A 19512-nucleotide genomic window follows, 5' to 3' on the forward strand; every position below is an offset into this window, starting at 1 on the left:
GATTCCTGGTTTCCATTTATTTATTTATTTACTTACTCATTCATTCACTCATTCCTAACATTTATTTTATTCTTTTTTAAAACATCTTTATTGGAGTATAATTGCTTTACAATGGTGTGTTAGTTCCTGCTGTATAACAAAGTGAATCAGCTATATGCATACATATATCCCATATCCCCTCCCTCTTGCATCTCCCTCCCACCTTCCCTATCTCACCCCTCTAGGTGGTCACAAAGCACCGAGCTGATCTCCCTGTGCTATGCGGCTGCTTCCCACTAGCTATCTGTTTTACATTTGGTAATGTATATATGTCAATGCTACTCTCTCACTTCCTCCCAGCTTACCCTTCCCCCTCCCCGTGTCCTCAAGTCCATTCTGCACGTCTGCATCTTTATTCCTGTCCTGCCCCTCGGTTCATCAGAACCATTTTTTTTTTAGATTCCATATATATGTGTTAGCATACGGTATTTGTTCTTCTCTTTGTGACTTCCTTCACTCTGTATGGCAGACTCTAGGTCCATCCACCTCACTACAAATAACTCAATTTCATTTCTTTTTATGGCTGAGTAATATTCCATTGTATATATGTGCCACATCTTCTTTATCCATTCATCTGTCGATGGACACTTAGGTTGCTTCCATGTCCTGGCTATTGTAAATAGAGCTGCAGTGAACATTGTGGTATATGACTCTTTTTGAATTATGGTTTTCTCAGGGTATGTGCCCAGTAGTGGGATTCCTGGGTCATATGGTAGTTCTATTTGTAGTTTTTGAAGGAACCTCCATACCGTTCTCCATAGTGACTGTATCAATTTACATTCCCACCAACAGTGTAGGAGAGTTCCCTTTTCTCCACACCCTCTCCAGCATTTCTGGTTTGTAGATTTTTTTGATGATGGCCATTCTGACCAGTGTGAGATGATATCTCATTGTAGTTTTGATTTGCATTTCTCTAATGATTAATGACGTTGAGCATTCTTTCATGTGTTTGGTGGCAATCTGTATATCTTCTTTGGAGAAATGTCTATTTAGGTCTTCTGCCCATTTTTGGATTGGGTTGTTTGTTATTTTGATATTGAGCTGCATGAGCTGCTTGTAAATTTTGGACATTAATCCTTCGTCAGTTGCTTCATTTGCAAATATTTTCTCCCATTCTGAGGGTTGTCTTTTGGTCTTGTTTATGGTTTCCTTTGCTGTGCAAAAGCTTTTAAGTTTCATTAGGTTCCATTTGTTTATTTTTATTTCCATTTCTCTAGGAGGTGGGTCAAAAAGGATCTTGCTGTCATTTGTGTCACAGAGTGTTCTGCCTATGTTTTCCTCTAAGAGTTTTATAGTGTCTGGCCTTACATTTAGGTCTTTAATCCATTTTGAGTTTATTTTTGTGTATGGTGTTAGGGAGTGTTCTGATTTCATTCTTTTACATATAGCTGTCCATCCATGCACCACTTATTGAAGAGGCTATCTTTTCTCCATTGTATACTCTTGCCTCCTTTATCAAAGATAAGGTGACCATATGTGCATGGGTTTATCTCTGGGCTTTCTATCCTGTTCCATTGACCTATATTTCTGTTTTTGTGCCAGTACCATACTGTCTTGATGACTGTATCTTTGTAGTATAGTCTGAAGTCAGAGAGCCTGACTCCTTCAGCTCCGTTTTTCTTTCTCAAGATTGCTTTGGCTATTCGAGGTCTTTTGTGTTTCCATACAAATTGTGAAATTCTTTTGTTCTAGTTCTGTGAAAAATGCCATTGGTAGTTTGATAGGGATTGCATTGAATCTGTAGATTGCTTTGGGTAGTAGAGTCATTTTCACAGTATTGATTCTTCCAGTCCAAGAACATGGTATATCTCTCCATCTGTTTGTATCATCTTTAATTTCTTTCATCAGTATCTTAGTTTTCTGCATACAGGTCTTTTGTTTCCTTAGGTAGGTTTATTCCTAGGTATTTTATTCTTTTTGTTGAAATGGTAAATGGGAGTGTTTCCTTAATTTCTCTTTCAGATTTTTCATCATTAGTGTATAGGAATGCAAGAGATCTCTGCATTAATTTTGTATCCTGCTACTCTACCAAATTCACTGATTAGCTCTAGTCGTTTTCTGGTAGCATCTTTAGGATTCTCCATGTTTAGTATCATGGCATCTCAGTGACAGTGTGTTACTTCTTCTTTTCCGATTTGGATTCCTTTAATTTCTTTTTCTTCTCCCATTGCTGTGGCTAAAACTTCCAAAACTATGTTGAATAATAGTGGTGAGGGTGGGCAACCTTGTCTTGTTCCTGATCTTAGAGGAAATGGTTCCAGCTTTTCATCATCGAGAATGATGTTGGCTGTGGGTTTGTCATATATGGCCTTTATTATGTTGAGATAGGTTCCCTCTATGCCTACTTTCTGGAGAGTTTTTATCATAAATGGGTGTTGAATTTTGTCAAAAGCTTTTTCTGCATCTGTTGAGATTATCATATGGTTTTTATCTTTCAATTTGTTACTATGGTGTATCACATTGATCGATTTGCGTATATTGAAGAATCCTTGCATTCCTGGGATAAACCCCACTTGATCATGGTGTATGATCCTTTTAATGTGCTGTTGGATTCTGTTTGCTAGTATTTTGTTGAGGAGTTTTGTATCTATGTTCATCAGAGATATTGGCCTGTAGTTTTCTATTTTTGTGACATCTTTGTCTGGTTTCGGTTGTCAGGGTGATGGTGGCATCGTTGAATGAGTTTGGGAGTGTACCTCCGTCTGCTATATTTTGGAAGAGTTTGAGAAGGATAGGTGTTAGCTCTTCTCTAAATGTTTGACAGAATTTGCCTGTGAAGCCATCTGGTCCTGGGCTTTTGTTTGTTGGAAGATTTTTAATCACAGTTTCAATTTCAGTGCTTGTGATTGGTCTGTTTATATTTTCTATTTCTTCCTGGTTCAGTCTCAGAAAGTTGTGCTTTTCTAAGAATTTGTCAATTTCTTCCAGGTTGTCCATTTTATTGGCGTATAGTTGCTTTTAGTAATCTCTCATGATCCTTTGTATTTCTGCAGTGTCAGTTGTTACTTCTCCTTTCTCATTTCTAATTCTATTGATTTGAGTCTTCTCCCTTTTTTTCTTGATGAGTCTGGCTAATGGTATATCCATTTTGTTTATCTTCTCAAAGAACCAGCTTTTAGTTTTATTGATCTTTGCTATTGTTTTCTTTGTTTCTATTTCATTTATTTCTGATCTGATCTTTATGATTTCTTTTGTTCTGCTAACCTTGGGTTTTATTTTGCTCTTCTTTCTCTAATTGCTTTAGGTGTAAGTTTAGGTTGTTTATTTGAGATGTTTCTTGTTTCTTGAGGTAGGATTGTATTGCTATAACCTTCCCTCTTAGAACTGCTTTTGCTGCATCCCATAGGTTTTGGGTTGTTGTGTTTTCATTGTCATCTGTTTCTAGGTATATTTTGATTTCCTCTTTGACTTGTTCAGTGATCTCTTGGTTATTTAGTACTGTATTGTTTAGCCTCCATGTGTTTGTATTTTTTACAGTAATTTCTATCTAGTCTTATAGCATTGTGGTCGGAAAAGATACTTGATACGATTTCAATTTTCTTAAATTTACCAAGGCTTGATTTGTGACCCAAGATATGGTCTATCCTGGAGAATGTTCCATGAGCACTTGAGAAGAAAGTGTATTCTGTTGTTTTTGGATGGAATGTCCTATAAATATCAATTAAGTTCACCTTGTCTAATGTGTCACTTAAAGCTTATGTTTCCTTATTTATTTTCATTTTGCATGATCTGTCCATTGGTGAAAGTGGGGTGTTAAAGTCCCCTACTATGATCGTATTACTGTCAATTTTCCCTTTTATGGCTGTTAGCATTTGCCTTATGTATTGAGGTGCTCCTGTGTTGAGTGCATAAATATTTACCATTGTTATATCTTCTTCTTGGATTGATCCCTTGATCATTCTGTAGTGTCCTTCTTTGTCTCTTGTAATAGTCTTTATTTCAAAGTCTGCTTTGTCTGATAACGAAAACTGCTACTCCAACTTTCTTCTTATTTCCACATGCATGTGGAAATGCATGGAATATCTTTTTCCATCCCCTCACTTTCAGTCTGTATGTGTCCCTAGGTCTGAAGTGGGTCTCCTGTAGACAGCATGTATACAAGTCTTGTTTTTGTTTTTGTATCCATTCAGCCAGTCTATGTCTTTGGGTTGGAGCATTGTAATCCATTTACATTTAAGGTAATTATCGATGTGTATGTTCCTATTACCATTTTCTTAATTGTTTTGGGTTTGTTATTGTAGGTCCTTTCCTTCTCTTGTGTTTCCTGCCTAGAGAAGTTCCTTTAGGATTTGATATAAAGCTGGTTTGCTGGTGCTGAATTCTCTTAATTTTTGCTTGTCTGTAAATTTTTTAATTTCTCTGTTGAATCTGAATGAGATCCATGCTGGATAGAGTAATCTTGGTTGTAGGTTTTTCCCTTTCATCACTTTAAATATGTCCTGCCACTCCCTTCTGGTTTGCTGAATTTCTGCTGAAAGATCAGCTGTTAACTTTATGGGGATTCCCTTGTATGTTACTTGCTGCTTTTCCCTTGCTGCTTTTAATATTTTTTCTTAGTATTTAGTTTTTGACAGTTTGATTAATATGTGTTTTGGTGTGTGTTTCTCTTTGGGTTTATCCTGTATGGGACTCTCTGGACTTGACTATTGCCTTTCCCATGTTAGGGAAGTTTTCAGCTATAATGTCTTCAAATACTTTCTCATTCCCTTTCTTTTTCTCTTCTTTTTCTGGGAGCCCTGTAATTCGAATGTTGGTGAGTTTAGTGTTGTCCCAGAGGCTCAGAGACTGTCCTCAATTCTTTTCATTCTTTTTTCTTTATTCTGCTCCCTGGCAGTTACTTCCACCATTTTATCTTCCGGCTCACTTATCCCTTCTTCTGCCTCAGTTATTCTGCTATTGATTCCTTCTGGAGTATTTTTAATTTCAGTTATTGTGTTGTTCTTCACTGTTTGTTTGCTGTTTAGTTCTTCTCGATCCTTGTTAAATATTTCTTGTATTTTCACCATTTTGTCCAAGATTTTGGATCATCTTTACTCTCATTACTCTGAATTCTTTTTCAGGTAGTTTGTCTATTTCATCTTCATTTATTTGGTCTCGTGGGTTTTTATCTTGCTCCTTTGTAACATATTTTTTTGTCATTTGATTTATTTTTTGATGGGTGGGGCTGTATTCCTGTTCAGTGGTTCTTTGGCCTCAGGCGTCCGGCACTGGAGTTTGTAGGCAGTTAGGTAGAGCTGGGTCTTGGTGCTGAGATGAGGACCTCTGGGAGCCCTCACTCCGATTACTATTCCCTGGGGTCTGAGGTTCTCTGTTAGTCTAGCGGTTTAGACGCGGAGCTCCCACCACAGGAGCTCGGGCCTGACCTCCAGCCTGGGAACCAAGATCCCGCAAGCTGGTCACTGGGGATTCCTCCTGTCCCCTTAGGTGTCCGTGGTCCCCCACCGGTGCCTGGTAGGTGCCCTGGTTATCCTGATTTCCTTTGTTATGTCTGTTGGCAGTGGACCCTCTTTGGGCTTCTTTTATTTAGGAGGCAGGTCTTTTACCTTGAGTGGCAGCAAGACAAGCAGGATAGTGATTTGATGCATGAGAGAATCAATCCCATGGTCAGTGGTTGGGTCCCTGCCACACGCGGGGCAGTGGGCAGAGTTCCACTGATCACAAGTTCCTTGAGGTTACAGGCCTTGCCTTCAGGGAGCGCACACCTCTACTGGGTATTTCAGGAACACCCATGGTCATCAGACAGTATTACTATAGGTCAGTGCTGTGTTGATAAAAATGTTCTGCATCTACACTGTACAGTACAGCAGCCACTAGCCACACAGGGCTATTCAGTGCTTGACATGTAGCTAGCATCACTGAGGAGCTCAATTTTAAATTTTACTTAATTTCAGTGAATTTAAAGTTCAGTAGCCTGTGGCTAGCAGCTACCATATTGGCCAGTGCAGCTAGAGATACTCAGCAGGAGCAAAACCAACTTTGAAAGAATGTGTCTGCGGCTCTCATTGTACTTTCCAGTTATTATTCTGGCTACATCGAGCTGTAACTGCGTGCCAGATTACACCTGTCCTGCCCAGCCAACGTGCCATGAATGGTCACAGATACTGATCTCCATAGCCCTTGGGTTGGCCTGCGGAGGCCAGGGGCTGCTCCAGCCAGGGGCTGCTCCAGCCAGGGGCAAGTGCGACTTCACCTGTTGATACTAATTAGCTATGGTTTTCTGTGTGTGCTGCCATATGAAGAAGAGTTGGGCAGCACTGCTTTATATACGATTATTTCACTTGATTCTCACCCCCAATGCCATGAAACAGATACTGGAAGGAACCACCCCCTTGTCCCCCCTCCCGCCATTTTGTAGATAAGTGAATGGAGCCTGGGAGAGCTCGAGCGAGTTGCCAAAAGACATACGAGCAGGTTCGGCTTTGCGTACTGGCTCTTCCACATGCTCTTAGGACAGAGCCCAAGCTCTTAGGAGTTCATTATACATCTCTCCAAGAATGGACTTTTTCAGTCTAATCACTTGATCCCATTTTCACCCCCATTCTGAGTGTAGAGAACAGCACCCTCCTAAAGTTGTGCAGTGGAAAACAGTAACACGACTGCCACCTGTATGTTCGAAACGAGTGGGACTGTCAGCCACGAACATGACTCGTAGTAAGGCAGCGTCATGCTCAGTCTGAAAGCAGGTTGGTGAAGTGGAAAGAACTCTCTATATTTGGAGTCAGGAAGCCCACCAGTTAGCCAATGACCTTGGCCCCTGGGAGCCTTGGAACACAGACAAGTGACACCCACCAGCCGCAGCCTGGGTTCCACAATGGGACGTGGTGGCACATGGACGAGTCCTTAGTAGACACCTCGGGTCACGTCTACTCAAGGCAAGTGTAAAGTGCTCCTGTGGGCCACCAGAGGGTGCGGAAAGGGTCTTTGATTCAAAGCCTCTTCCTTAATGCACAGCCATTTCCACCATCCAACTTTGCGGTTTTCTCTTTTAAAATGTGAAAGCGATCGCTTGTTCTCTTTTAGCAGTGTGGATTTAAAAGTGTGTGTTGTAGATTGAAGAGCCCCCAGTGTCAGCAACTGAACAATAATTAATGCCGTGATTATCCAATCAATCATTAATTGCTATAAATTAAGTGATATACAATTAATGTAATGCTTTATCACCAATAATTAGGGGAAAAAATTGAACCCTTGGAAAATAATCATAGCAAGATGGTTATTTAAATCCTGTAGCCGCCATGGTTTCTAGCCACGAAGCACTAGGCTGGGTCTAGTTAAGCTAATTTGAGACAAGATGACCTGGGGGATATTGGGATTTTAAAAAACAAACAAACAAAGATGGGGCAACACTCCAACTTAAAAATGACAACATAATGCTTCAGAAATCCCTAACTGATGTCCATGTTTGTATTTTTGTAAAATTTTGGTTTGGAATTGTAGTTTGAGCACTGCTTTTCAAGGGGAATAGCTTGAAGGGATTTTATTTTATTAATTTTTTTTAAATCCATGATGCTCACCTAACACACAGCAATTAGTGCAGCGGAGCATCCCTGATCTGAATCTATGGAAGACTGCTATTAAAGGACGTCTTAATGGGCTGGCAAGATCTGGGCAACTGTTAGGGAAAAGTGTGTTTATGGAATATGGTGCTGGCAGGCATGATTTCAATCGGGTTTGACATGTTTAACATAAATGTATAGTGTATGGCTCTTGCTGCGTATGAATAATTCCTGCAGACCCACTGCCTTTCTAATTACTGAGGTTGAAAAAAAGCAGGTCAGGAACGTCCTGGTGGAAATCTATTACCAGCCCCTCCCCCTCTTCTCCCTGTTGTTTACAGCTTTGTATAAATAGCGATGCCATTGTATGGGGAACTGAGTGCCTGAAATGTAATCTGTGGCGGAGAAAGGAAAGGGGCTGAAACAATACTTTTTTGAAAAGACTGAGTCCATAAAGACAAGACAAGGCATGTGCTGAGAGGAAGCACTCTGCACTATGAGAAGGCAGAAGCCCAGGGCTCAGGGCCCAGTCCTGCCACTGAGATAAGCCACGCGGACTTGGTCTCTGGACCTCAGTTTCACAATCTGTCAAGTGGCAGGTTTGAACTAAATGGGTTCTTGCAGTTCTGGAACTTCTTAAAAATATGATTGGAGGAGGGACAGTTGTACAGTAGTGTAGAATCTTGGAAAACATTAATTTCTAAGGTCAGAATGCTCATAGCTTGCAAGGATGTTCCTGGTCTCTGGCTGGTGGAGAGAGCGTGGGCCAGGAGCCTGGAAAGTTCCCGTGGGCCCCCTAGCCTTCTTCCGTGAAGGTTAGATAGTACCACACGGCCTTTCTTGGTGGGGCATCAGAACACTGAAGCTCTCACCTGGTCCACTGTTACTGGGCCCCATGTCACTGAGCTGTCAGAGCCCGGTGATGAGGACATCAATCTTTGGAGACTCACGAGGGTGTCTTTGAGTGGCTCTCCATGTCCCAGCCCCGTTGTTTGCTGGAAACCAGGCCATTCACTGCCTCTACGAAAATCATTTTGGCCTAATTCTGTGTCCTTTCGGACTTGCTTCCATCTCTCTACCTTACCCAAAGGTAGATGTGTCTTTGCAGTAGGGTACGTGTGAGGGAATGCTGGTAGCCTGGCCTGCTTGGCCCCTCTGTTGTTCCCGTTCTTGCCAATGGAATGCATTTTTGGTTTTACGTTTTCACACACAGATGGGAAGTGTGTGGCTAAGTCGGGCTTTTCCAGAGTCCACTCGTTCCCTTCCCCCACCTCCACTCCCCACGCTCCTTTTGTTCCAGGCCACTTTCAGTATAACTTGGCTGCTTAAGTCACTGCAGGCAGAATTCTGTCTCACAATTGAAAACAAACTATCTGAACTATTTTTATGTTGAGAAGCAAAAATAGATACAGGGTATGGCATGTATCTGGACTTGCCCGAATTCCAGTAATTCAGCCATCTTGGCCTTGAGAATTTATATTTAAGTCATAAGAGACATAGGCACCACATCAGTTGAGCAAATATTTTTTGTGCAGATATCTAATGCAGATATGGGTTATACAAAAAAAAGTAACTGGAACTCACTTTCTAGAAAGGATGTTATATGCAATCATATAACTATGGTAACAGTGTAATGAGAATTATCATCAAGGTATAGATAGGGAGCAGTGAAAATGTAGATTAAGGAGCAAATTATTTTTCATCGCTGTAGAAAATAACTTATAGATTTGCATATTATTCTTGTTACACGGCCATGTTGATCTTCTTGCTTTGTTTCAGTTTTAGCTTTTGTGCTATTGGGGGAAGCACCTCTGTTATCAGAATCATGATCATAAGTCTAAAAAAAATACTATGGCGCCTTTCTCAGGGGATATCAGAGCACTTTTGTTAGGCTCTCACATTCTTCCTGGGTCCAACATTATCTTTATCTAGCAGCTAGAGAACTAAAACTCATCGAACTCCTAGGTGTCAGATCTGTGATCAAAGTGCAATTTGCCCTCTGGGTCAGGGATATATCCCCCCGATTAGAAAGCTGAAGAACACATGACCTGGTAGCTTTCTCTTACTATACGAAGATTGGAGAAGACTTGAAAATCCTGTTTCTCTAGTTGTCAAACAGAATTGTCACCTCTTTATGGTCAGGGCCATGTGGCATTCATTCATCTTTGTTTTTGTTTTTTTAAAAGACTGGTTTTTTTAGAGCTGTTTTAGGTTTACAACGAACTTGAGAGGGAGGCGCAGGGATTTCCCGTATACCCTCTGCCCTGCTCCCCAGCCCCCGACACGCATAGCTCCCCCATTATCAACATCACCTACCAGGATGGTACTTTTTTTTTTTTTATAACCAATGATGAACCTACATTGATCCATCATAATCATCCAAAGTCCACAGTTTACCTTACGATTCACTCTTGATGTACATTCTGTGGGTTTGGACAAATGTATAATGACATAGAACCATCACTATAATATCGTACAGAGTATTTTTATTGCCCTAAAAATCTTCTGTGCTCTGCCTATGCATCTCTCCCCAACCCCACATTCATGCATTTTTGTAATCGCTAGCATCTAGTAAGTGCTTAATACTGTTTGGATGTTTCATTAGCAATCAGTTGGTAAAACAGCATAACCATAAACACTTTAAAGTGCAAGTTATTCAACTTTCTGCTTTTTAGATATTAAACCCATGGGGTGAGTAGAATGCTTCCGCGTTGATTTACAGAAAAGGCAAATTTAGGGTGTCTTTGCGTGTCCTTGAAACCAGGCCTCTCCCCTCACTCTGTGGTTATGTGGCCGCACATGCACCTGTATTATTTCCCAGAGACACTTCTAAAAATGAAACCATAGCAACAAATGTTTGAGCTCTCGCTGTGTGCTTGACCCTGGTGGGCTTCGTGTGCCTAATCTCTCTTGCTAGCCTCCCAGAAGCCCTGTGAGTAGACGCGGTCCTCCTGCTGACAGACATGGAAGCTGAAAGTCCAGTGTAGTCAACTGAAACGCTCAAGGTCACACAGCCGGGACTTGAGCCAGGTTGTGGCAGCCCTGCAAGCCATGTGCTGTGTTCCTTAGCGGGGGGAGGGGGTGCGATGTCTCTGTGTAAAGAGAACTTGGCCAGGGAAACACAGGAGTTACGGAGGAGTGGTGCCCCCCAACTGCCTCCCCCGCCCCTTCACACACATGGGCCGTCTTGGGCCTTTGCAGGCTGTGAGCAAACACAGCCTTTGGAGCGTGGTGGTGAGAGAAATGCTGACGTAAACATTACTCGGTGTGGGGCTCCCCCTCTGTGCTTTCCAAACTCCAAGAGGAGACCTTTCCATTCTGCTTGGTACTTGAAACCTGCAGGGGAAAGTGGAGAGTCATTCCCATTTTCCAGCCCTTCCGAGGACCTGAGTGACGTTTTTCTCGCCCATTACAGATTCTCACGCTCCTGCTAACCTGCATGAGCGAAGAGCAATCCTCGGTGGGTCCTGGGGAAGAGCTGATTTGTAAGGGTGCGGAGAAGTGAAGGGCAGGGCTCTTTGTGTCTGTCACCATGCTGGACCCAGATTGCATGTTTTTATTGTCATAAGTTCCATTTGACTCTTAAAATTTCGTTAAGTATCTTACGAAGATAGGTTTGGAGTGGAGGAAACCCTGGAAGAGTACCCTTCTCGCCTGGTCTCTGGGAGCCTGTGCTGTACGGGGCTCAGAGGCTCTGACTAACCTAATTAATATTGGAGCTGATGGATGAGCTTCTGTTAATTAACTGCAGCCTGGTCCCAGCATGACCCACATCACCTCTTGTTTTGACCTACATCTCGCACCTCTGTACTTTTTTCTGTTAATTCAAGTGTCTCTAAGGTTCTCCCTGTTCTAGCTTTTTCCAAGTCCACGGTTGTCACAATCCTGTAATGAAGCCAGAGGGCAGAGTGATAATGCAGACCCCGAGGTGCCCGCCGACTGCGCCCCATCCTCACCGGGCACTGTGACCACAGCTGCAGATGGCATCTGTGCACAGCTCAGGGGCTCTGCAGGGGAAGACAGGACACTCTGGGGAAGCTGACAAGAGGCCACAGGCAGGCAGGCTGATTTGATACCTCGAAGTGAAGAATTGGGTCTTGGCCCCTTTGGTCCCTGGCTTCTGGGTGGCAGCCCAACGTTTAGAAGTTACGAGTACTCCGACAGCGGATGTTGGTCTAAACGAAGTGGTGGCTGGTGGCTCTGTTTTGACTGGTGGTTCATTCATAAACCTGACACAGAGGGAGTAAGGTATCTTGAAACTGAATTGCGGGATGGCCTTTTGGGAGCGCAAATCAGTGTAGTTAAGCAGCCTTATGCATATTTCAACAAGGAATTAGTACAACAGATTGATGCCTCTGATGTGGGACTTAGCACTACTTTTTTCCCCGAAGCTGCAGACAAGCGGCGGCAGCCAGCACTCAGCATGGGCCCACCGTCGCACCCTGGCTGCTCGCTGGGAAAGCACGGCCTGACCCCCCATTCCCAGAGTGCCGACTCGCGGACACAGGGGCCGGTGTGGGTCTCTGCATTCTTCCCAGGGCCGAAGCAAAGGGTGCCTCAGGCTGGTGTGGCCTGCAGGTGCCAAGACCTGGGAAGCCAGCACCAAAAAGAGGCTTTCTCTTCCTGCAAAGTGGAAAGAGCCCAGAGGTGTTTGTCCTTTTTACAGAGGTTCTCCAGGACACGTGGAAAGACCGAGACTTTCATAAGCAAGGCAGTCTGTCATTATTCTGGATTACACTGCTAACAGAACACGTAGAGGTTATTCCTTCTGAATTTCTGGCTTTGAAAATGTGTCTGTGTTGGTTTAGAGGAGGCAGGTTCCCTGAGGGACAGCCATATTTAATCTTTCACCTTTGGCCTGAGGGGGAAAACATCGGGCTTTGAGACCAGGCCTGGCTTTTGTCCCCGAGTGTAGATGATGAGAATAGCATTTTCAGCAAGAGTCATTTGAAAGTGGACGGCCAGATCCGCCCACGCCTGCAGGCCCCCTTATTTAATTCTAGTCCAGCCACAAGGTGGTATGGTTCCTACCAATTACAGAAAGCTTTGGCTCTGACAGCGGTTCTCAGAATGTGGTCAGACCACCAGCATCACCTGGGAACTCACTGGAAATGCAGATTCTCTGAATCAGACCTATGCTAGGGGGGTGGGGCCTGCCTTCTGTGCGTTAGCAAGCCTTCCAGGGGATTTCTCACTCACAGTTGAGTTTGAGAATGTTGGTGCTCTGACCTCTGTGACGTGCGTGAAGTTTGAGACTTACGTCTCCTTTAACCGGATGGCAAGGCCCTGAGCCCCCGCTGCGTGAGGAGGGAACTGAGCTTTCCTAAAAGACAGAAGTGTGTAGAAGAGGCACGAGTCCCGGTCTTGGCCGATGGAATCCCGGATTGCAGGAGTGGGAGAGGAGGAGACATGTGGTCATGATGAAGAGTGATCAAAAACCCAGCAATGTTTTTTTGTTCTGTTTTTTTTTTTTTACCAGCTTATGATTTAACGAATGGTATGATAAAAGATAACAGATGAACAGTCAGATGAAGAGACACATAGGGCAAGGTCTGGAAGGATCCTGAGTGCAGGAGTCTCCGTCCCCACGGAGTTGGGGTGTGCCAACCTGGAATTTTTTTAAATTTTGGGATTTTTATGGAGGCTTCATCAAGTAGGGATGATGGATCATTAACTCCGTCTCCAACCCCCTCCCCTTCCTGAAGGGTGGGAGGTGAGATTGAAGATCCCAAGCTTCTAACCACGGCTTGGTCTTTCTGGTGACCACTCAGAGTCACCTCATTGGAACAAAAGATACTCCTGTCACCCAGGAAATTTCAGGGGATTTAGGGGCTCTGTGTCAGGGAGCAGACAATGAACTCAGGCAATGAAACAAGGATTTCCTTTCCCAGGTTCAGCTACTGATTCTTCTTGGGATGACAGCCCCTGCCTCCTCCTGGGGCAGCCTTCCTGGGATCAGCTTCCAGCCTCTGGGCCCCTGTGGATGGCTCTCCTTCTCCTACTCGCTTTTCCTCAGCCTCCTCTTCAGTCCGTCTGCCCTTTCTAAGATTCTTCTTTTCGCTCCTGTCTCCTCCTCGAGCCCCATCTCCCAAATTAAGTGTAACACATAGAGGCTGGCAGACGGAATGAAGGAATGCCCAGTATCAGGGGAGGGTGGGGCAAGCCAGAGGGCACGGGGCATCGGCTCCAGCCCACGGCTACTGCATAGGAATGAAGATCCTGTTGCCAGATTTTTCCACTTATCTGGAGGTCCTTGTCCTTCTGCTTTGTATGAAACTCCCCGTTTTATTTTATTTTATTTATTTTTGGCTACATCGGGTCTTAGTTGTGGCACGTGGGATCTTTTGTTGTGGCGTGCAGGCTCCTCTCTAGTTGTGGTGCGATGGCTTCTCTCTAGTTGCAGCGCACGGGCTTAGTTTTCCTGTGGCATGTGGGATCTTAGTTCCCTGACCAGGGATCGAACCCGCATCTCCTGCATTGGAAGGTGGATTTTTTTTTTTTAAACATCTTTATTGGAGTATAATTGCTTTACAATGGTGTGTTAGTTTCTGCTTTATAACAAAGTGAATCAGCTATACGTATACATATATCCTCGTATCTCCTCCCTCTTGCATCTCCCTCCCACCCTCCCTATACCACCCCTCTAGGTGGTCACAAAGCACCAAACGGATCTCCCTGTGCTATGTGGCTGCTTCCCACTAGCTATCTATTTTAAATTTGGTAGTGTATATATGTCCTTGACGCTCTTTCACTTCGGTCCCAGCTTACCCTTCCCCCTCCCCGTGTCCTCAAGTCCATTCTCTACATCTGCGTCTCTATTCCTGTCCTGCCCCTAGGTTCTTCATAACCATTTTTCTTTTTTTAGATTCCATATATATGTGTTAGCATATGGTATTTGTTTTTCTCTTTGTGACTTACTTCACTCTGTATGACAGATTCTGGGTTCATCCCCCTGACTACAAATAACTCAGTTTCGCTTCTTTTCGTGGCTGAGTAATATTCCATTATATATATATGTGCCACATCTTCTTTATCCATTCATCTGTTGATGGACACTTAGGTTGCTTCCATGTCCTGGCTATTGTAAATAGAGCTGCAGTGAACACTGTGGTACATGACTCTTTTTGAATTACGGTTTTCTCAAGGTATATGCCCAGTAGTGGGATTGCTGGGTCATATAGTAGTTCTATTTGTAGTTTTTGAAGGAACCTCCATACTGTTCTCCATAGTGGCTGTATCAATTTACATTCCCACCAACGGTGCAAGAGGGTTCCCTTTTCTCCACACCCTCTCCAGCATTTATTGTTTGTAGATTTTTTGATGATGGCCATTCTGACTGGTGTGAGGTGATACCTCATTGTAGGTTTGATTTGCATTTCTCTAATAATTAGTGACGTTGAGCATTCTTTCATGTGTTTGTTGGCAATCTGTGTATCTTCTTTGGAGAAATGTCTATTTAGGTCTTCTGCCCATTTTTGGATTGGGTTGTTTGCTTTTTTGATATTGAGCTGCATGAGCTGCTTATATATTTTGGAGATTAATCCTTTGTCTGTTGCTTCGTTTGCAAATATTTTCCCCCATTCTGAGGGTTGTCTTTTTGTCTGGTTTATATTTTCCTTTGCTGTGCAAAAGCTTTTAAGTTTCATTAGGTCCCATTTGTTTTTTTTTGTTTTCATTTCCACTTCTCTAGGAGATGGGTCAAAAAAGGTCTTGCTGTGATTTATGTCATAGAGTGTTCTGCCTGTATTTTCCTCTAAGAGTTTTGTAGTGTCTTGGCCTTACATTTAGGTCTTTAATCCATTTTGAGTTTTTTTGTGTGTATGGTGTTAGGGAGTGTTCTGATTTCATTCTTTTACCTGTAGCTGTCCAGTTTTCCCAGCATCACTTATTGAAGAGGCTGTCTTTTCTCCATTGTACATTCTTGCCTCATTTATCAAAAATGAGGTGACCATATGTATGTGGGTTTATCGCTGGGCTTTCTATCCTGTTCCACTGATCTGTATTTCTGTTTTTGTGCCAGTGCCATACTGTCTTGATGACTGTAGCTTTGTAGTATAGTCTGAAGTCCAGGAACCTGAATCCTCCAGCTCCGTTTTTCTTTCTCAAGATTACTTTGGCTATTCGGGGTCTTTTGTGTTTCCATACAAATTGTGAAATTCTTTTGTTCTAGTTCTGTGAAAAATGCCATTGGTAGTTTGATAGGGATTGCATTGAATCTGTAGATTGCTTTGGGTATTATAGTCATTTTCACAGTGTTGATCCTTCCAGTCCAAGAACATGGTATATCTCTCCATCTGAGAAACCCAGCAATCTTTATCTAAACCCTGGTTAAAAAGAAACACCTAGGCGAAGGGGAAACGGACCTCTCTGTACTAATCTTGCAACTTCCTGTGAATCTATATTTCCAAATAAAAAGCAAACTAATAACAACAACAGAAACAACACTGACGAGCTTCTGGATTTTCAAAGTGCTGACCTATCTGGTTCATCTTTGAGTTGGAGGAGAAAAATAATGAGCCATTCCCCGAGCATCAGTAATACCCATCTGTAGTATAACTCAAGTTTTCTTTGAAATCCTTCATGGAAACAGGAAGACATGTCTGGTAAGTGGATGAGGCCTGTGTGTCTCGCTCTACCTACCTAGGCATGTTCTTCTCCTTTTTGAGTACTTCTACAAAATGCTTTCAAGAGACATGCAGGAGCAGTGTAGCCTGCACTTAACTGAAACCAGGACTGTGTTTTGAATAGAAGGTTCTTACCCTCATGGGGCTGGACTCTGGGTGTGTAAGGGTGTAGAGACCCCATTGGGTGCGCCTTCGCCGTGCACAGACTCCCCGATTCCTCTTTGAATCATCTTTAAGTGCTTGGTGAGAGGCAGAGCCGTGCATGTTTAGCGACCAAGTTGGCAGCCGAGCAGACCCTTTAAACGAACTGTTTCTTTCCGTAGGGAGGGAGAGGATTTAGCCAGCTCTCTGGCCACTTCTGAAGTGCAGTAGCTCTGCAGGAGATGCGAGTACGAAATCTTAGCCTCTCCTCTGGGGAGGGAATTGCAAGCAGATGCCAAGAGCAGCTACACATTCAGTGACAGTATCACAGAGGATCACGAGTCCAGAGCACAGACTGACCCTCTGGAAACTGTGCATCTCTGCTTTCTAGAGGGGAGTGTCGGGCCTCTGAGAAGCTGAGGGGAAGGGGCTATGGAGAGGGCTCACTGCCCCTTTCATCTCATTTTCATTATGAGCTGAATGACCACTTTCCAATATGGTGAAGCTTCTGTGACTATCGTGCTGGGGTCATTATCCCAACTCAAGCACTGAGTATGGAGCTGTGTGAATGTTTTTTTTTTTTTTTCTCCTTAGTCAATGGAGATAAAAGATTGCTGTAAATTTCTGGGGCAGGTGGCAAGCTGGTTTACGGAACACAAGGCGATGAGAACCTCTGGCTTACGGAAAGTAGCATGAATTAATAATCATTTAATTGGCTCCTCCATTATGTTGCTGGTTTGGGAGATGGAAGTTTAGATGGAGGGGCTGGCAGTGGTACTTTAGCTCAGAGTCTGATGGTTGAGAAGTGGGGCTGGAGGCTGCCTTTGGCCGCTCCACAAGGATGACATGTCAGGCAGCATCCCAGGCCTTCAGTGAGCTCACCTTGGGGTCCCCAGAAGGAAGGGGGGTCAGCATCTTGGTGAACACCACTTCCGAGGGCCACTATGCCATGAAGAGAAGAAACGCAGAAGAAACTTCCCAGTAACGTGGACAGCTCAGCGCATGCCCAGGATCTCCCCAAGGGAGGACTCTGGCCAAAGGCGGGCCTGTGGCAGAGAATGTCCACCATGCCAACAGCACCAATGGTGTGTTGAGTGATGAGAAAGTCAGTTTTGCTCATGGAACTGAAACTTCCAGTACTTTCGATTGTCATGGAGGGAAGTTGATGTCTTGGCAAATGATTAGGGAAAGCCAAAAACTGTGTACCGTAAGGTTCCATTTCTACTTCACTTCCAAGTTTTCTTCAGGTTTCTTTCTCAGGAGGCAGCAACTCCCTGCCTTCCCTCGCTTCAGAGTTGTATGACCACATCACTAGGTGAGAAATGAGGCACGTGTTGGCATTAAGTCTGCTGGCAGTACATGGTATGGCAAGTACAGCTCTCAAGTTTTCTGTCACCAAAATTTCAGTGACTCAGATTTTAGTTTATTAGTGAGGATTGGGATTGGGTGAGAATTTGTTCTAGGAAAAGTGGTTTTATCAGGTGAAGTTAAAGAGACTGTGTTTCTACCATACTTGACCACTTGATAAGCCCCCTAAATTATACTGTTCTTACCTATTCTTCTTTTTTTTAATTTACTTTTTATTTATTTATTTTTGGCTGCGTTGGGTCTTTGTTGCAGCACATGGGCTTTCTCTAATTGCGGTGAGCGGGGGCTACTTTTTGTTGTGGCGCGTGAGCTTCTCATGGCAGTGGCTTCTCTTGTTGCAGAGCACGGGCTGTAGGCACACGGGCTTCAGTAGTTGCGGCACGTGGGCTCAGTAGTTGTGGCTCGCAGGCTGTAGAGTGCAGGCTCAGTAGTTGTGGCACACGGGCTTAGCTGCTCTGTGGCATGTGGGATCTTCCTGGACCAGGGATTGAACCTGTGTCCCCTGCACTGGCAGGCGGATTCTTAACCACTGCGCCACCAGGGAAGTCCCCTTAACCTGTTCTTTACAGTTAGTCACCTCTTACCTGAAACCTTACTAGGCTTGTTTTAATTATTCTATATGCTTAGAACATAATAAAACCTCTTCTTGAAAACTGTAAACAAAACTTGCATGAATTCAGATTGGCTCTCTTCTCTTCCCTACTCCCTCTAATTAATATGACAAGAGGGGAAAATTTTTAAGTAATTATTTTTAGAGGTTAAATGCCCCCAAGCAAATATGTTAAAAACAAAGGATATCTGGAAGTTGACGTCACAGAAATGATTTTTGTTCTTCCTGAGGAAGCCATGCACTGACTACTGTGTCTTTCCCTTGGAAATGAAATTTCTTTTGCTTGGAATGTAGAGGAACAATGAAATGGAGAGTCATGAATCAGGTCTGCCTCTCAGTACTTGGCTTCGTCAGATATAGTGACCAACCCATCACAGTTTAAGGTGGAATGGTGGCTTTTGGCCCAGAAAGTTGACTTCGAATTTTCTGTACTCCATAGCCAGGCCATGCCGGTCCTTTTCCTGCCTCACCAGCGAGTTCAGTGGGGCAACCTGAACTTCTAACAAGTTGAGCAAGTGTTTGTCCACTCCTTAGAAAGTCTGCGTGGCGAGGAGTCTGCAGCTAACATCCTGTCGGGCTGCGCTTGGGGTTTGACCCTGCATTTCCCCGATATTGCCCCAGTATCCCTCTTGCCTCGCTTTACAGAGTATGTAATCGATGGCACTCGCATGATTCCTTGCCACGTTTTTAAACCCTTTGAAGTGCCAGGAGCCCAGCATGTTGCCTGTGGAAGATTCATTGAGATTTAACACATATTTTCACATGGCATAGCTGCCAAAATGAGGAAAAATTGCTTTAACCAGCAAAGTAAAAATACCACCTGATGTTTTGCACAGTATGGATCCAAATATCAACCTTTTCATGGACAGTGGAATTTAAATGCTAAACTCTTTAATTATAGTATTAAAAATAATATAACTACATGACAAACGTAGAAAATGGGGAGATGGTCCGTGATGCTATCACCTAAATACAGCAGTCATTTTCTTCCAGTCTTTTTTTCTAATACCTATTTCTTACAAAGCTGTATCATGTTATAATGCATATGTTATCTTATTTTTTTCTGATTAACCTTCTCAAGGATTTTTCCATATTGCTTCATAGCTATCATATGTAATGTCATCTGATACGCAATAGAGTGGCGGTACCATTGTTTACTTAACCGTGCCCTGTTGTAAAATATCTAGATTGTTTCCAGTTCATTTTGTCATTATTGTAAAAGCCACTACAGGTA

The 19512-nt window shown here is 43.4% G+C and overlaps 1 protein-coding gene and 1 long non-coding RNA gene across 5 annotated transcripts in view; one reads left to right on the plus strand and one right to left on the minus strand.

The window, feature by feature from the left end:
• Positions 1-19512, plus strand: part of ZFHX3 (zinc finger homeobox 3) — a 252158-nt gene that overhangs the window by 206104 nt on the left and 26542 nt on the right. The window lies entirely within an intron of this gene.
• Positions 1-19512, minus strand: part of LOC115856871 (uncharacterized) — a 233437-nt gene that overhangs the window by 12417 nt on the left and 201508 nt on the right. The window lies entirely within an intron of this gene.

Source organism: Globicephala melas, chromosome 19 (genome assembly GCF_963455315.2).
Source record: "Globicephala melas chromosome 19, mGloMel1.2, whole genome shotgun sequence".
Classification (NCBI taxonomy): Eukaryota; Metazoa; Chordata; class Mammalia; order Artiodactyla; family Delphinidae; genus Globicephala; species Globicephala melas.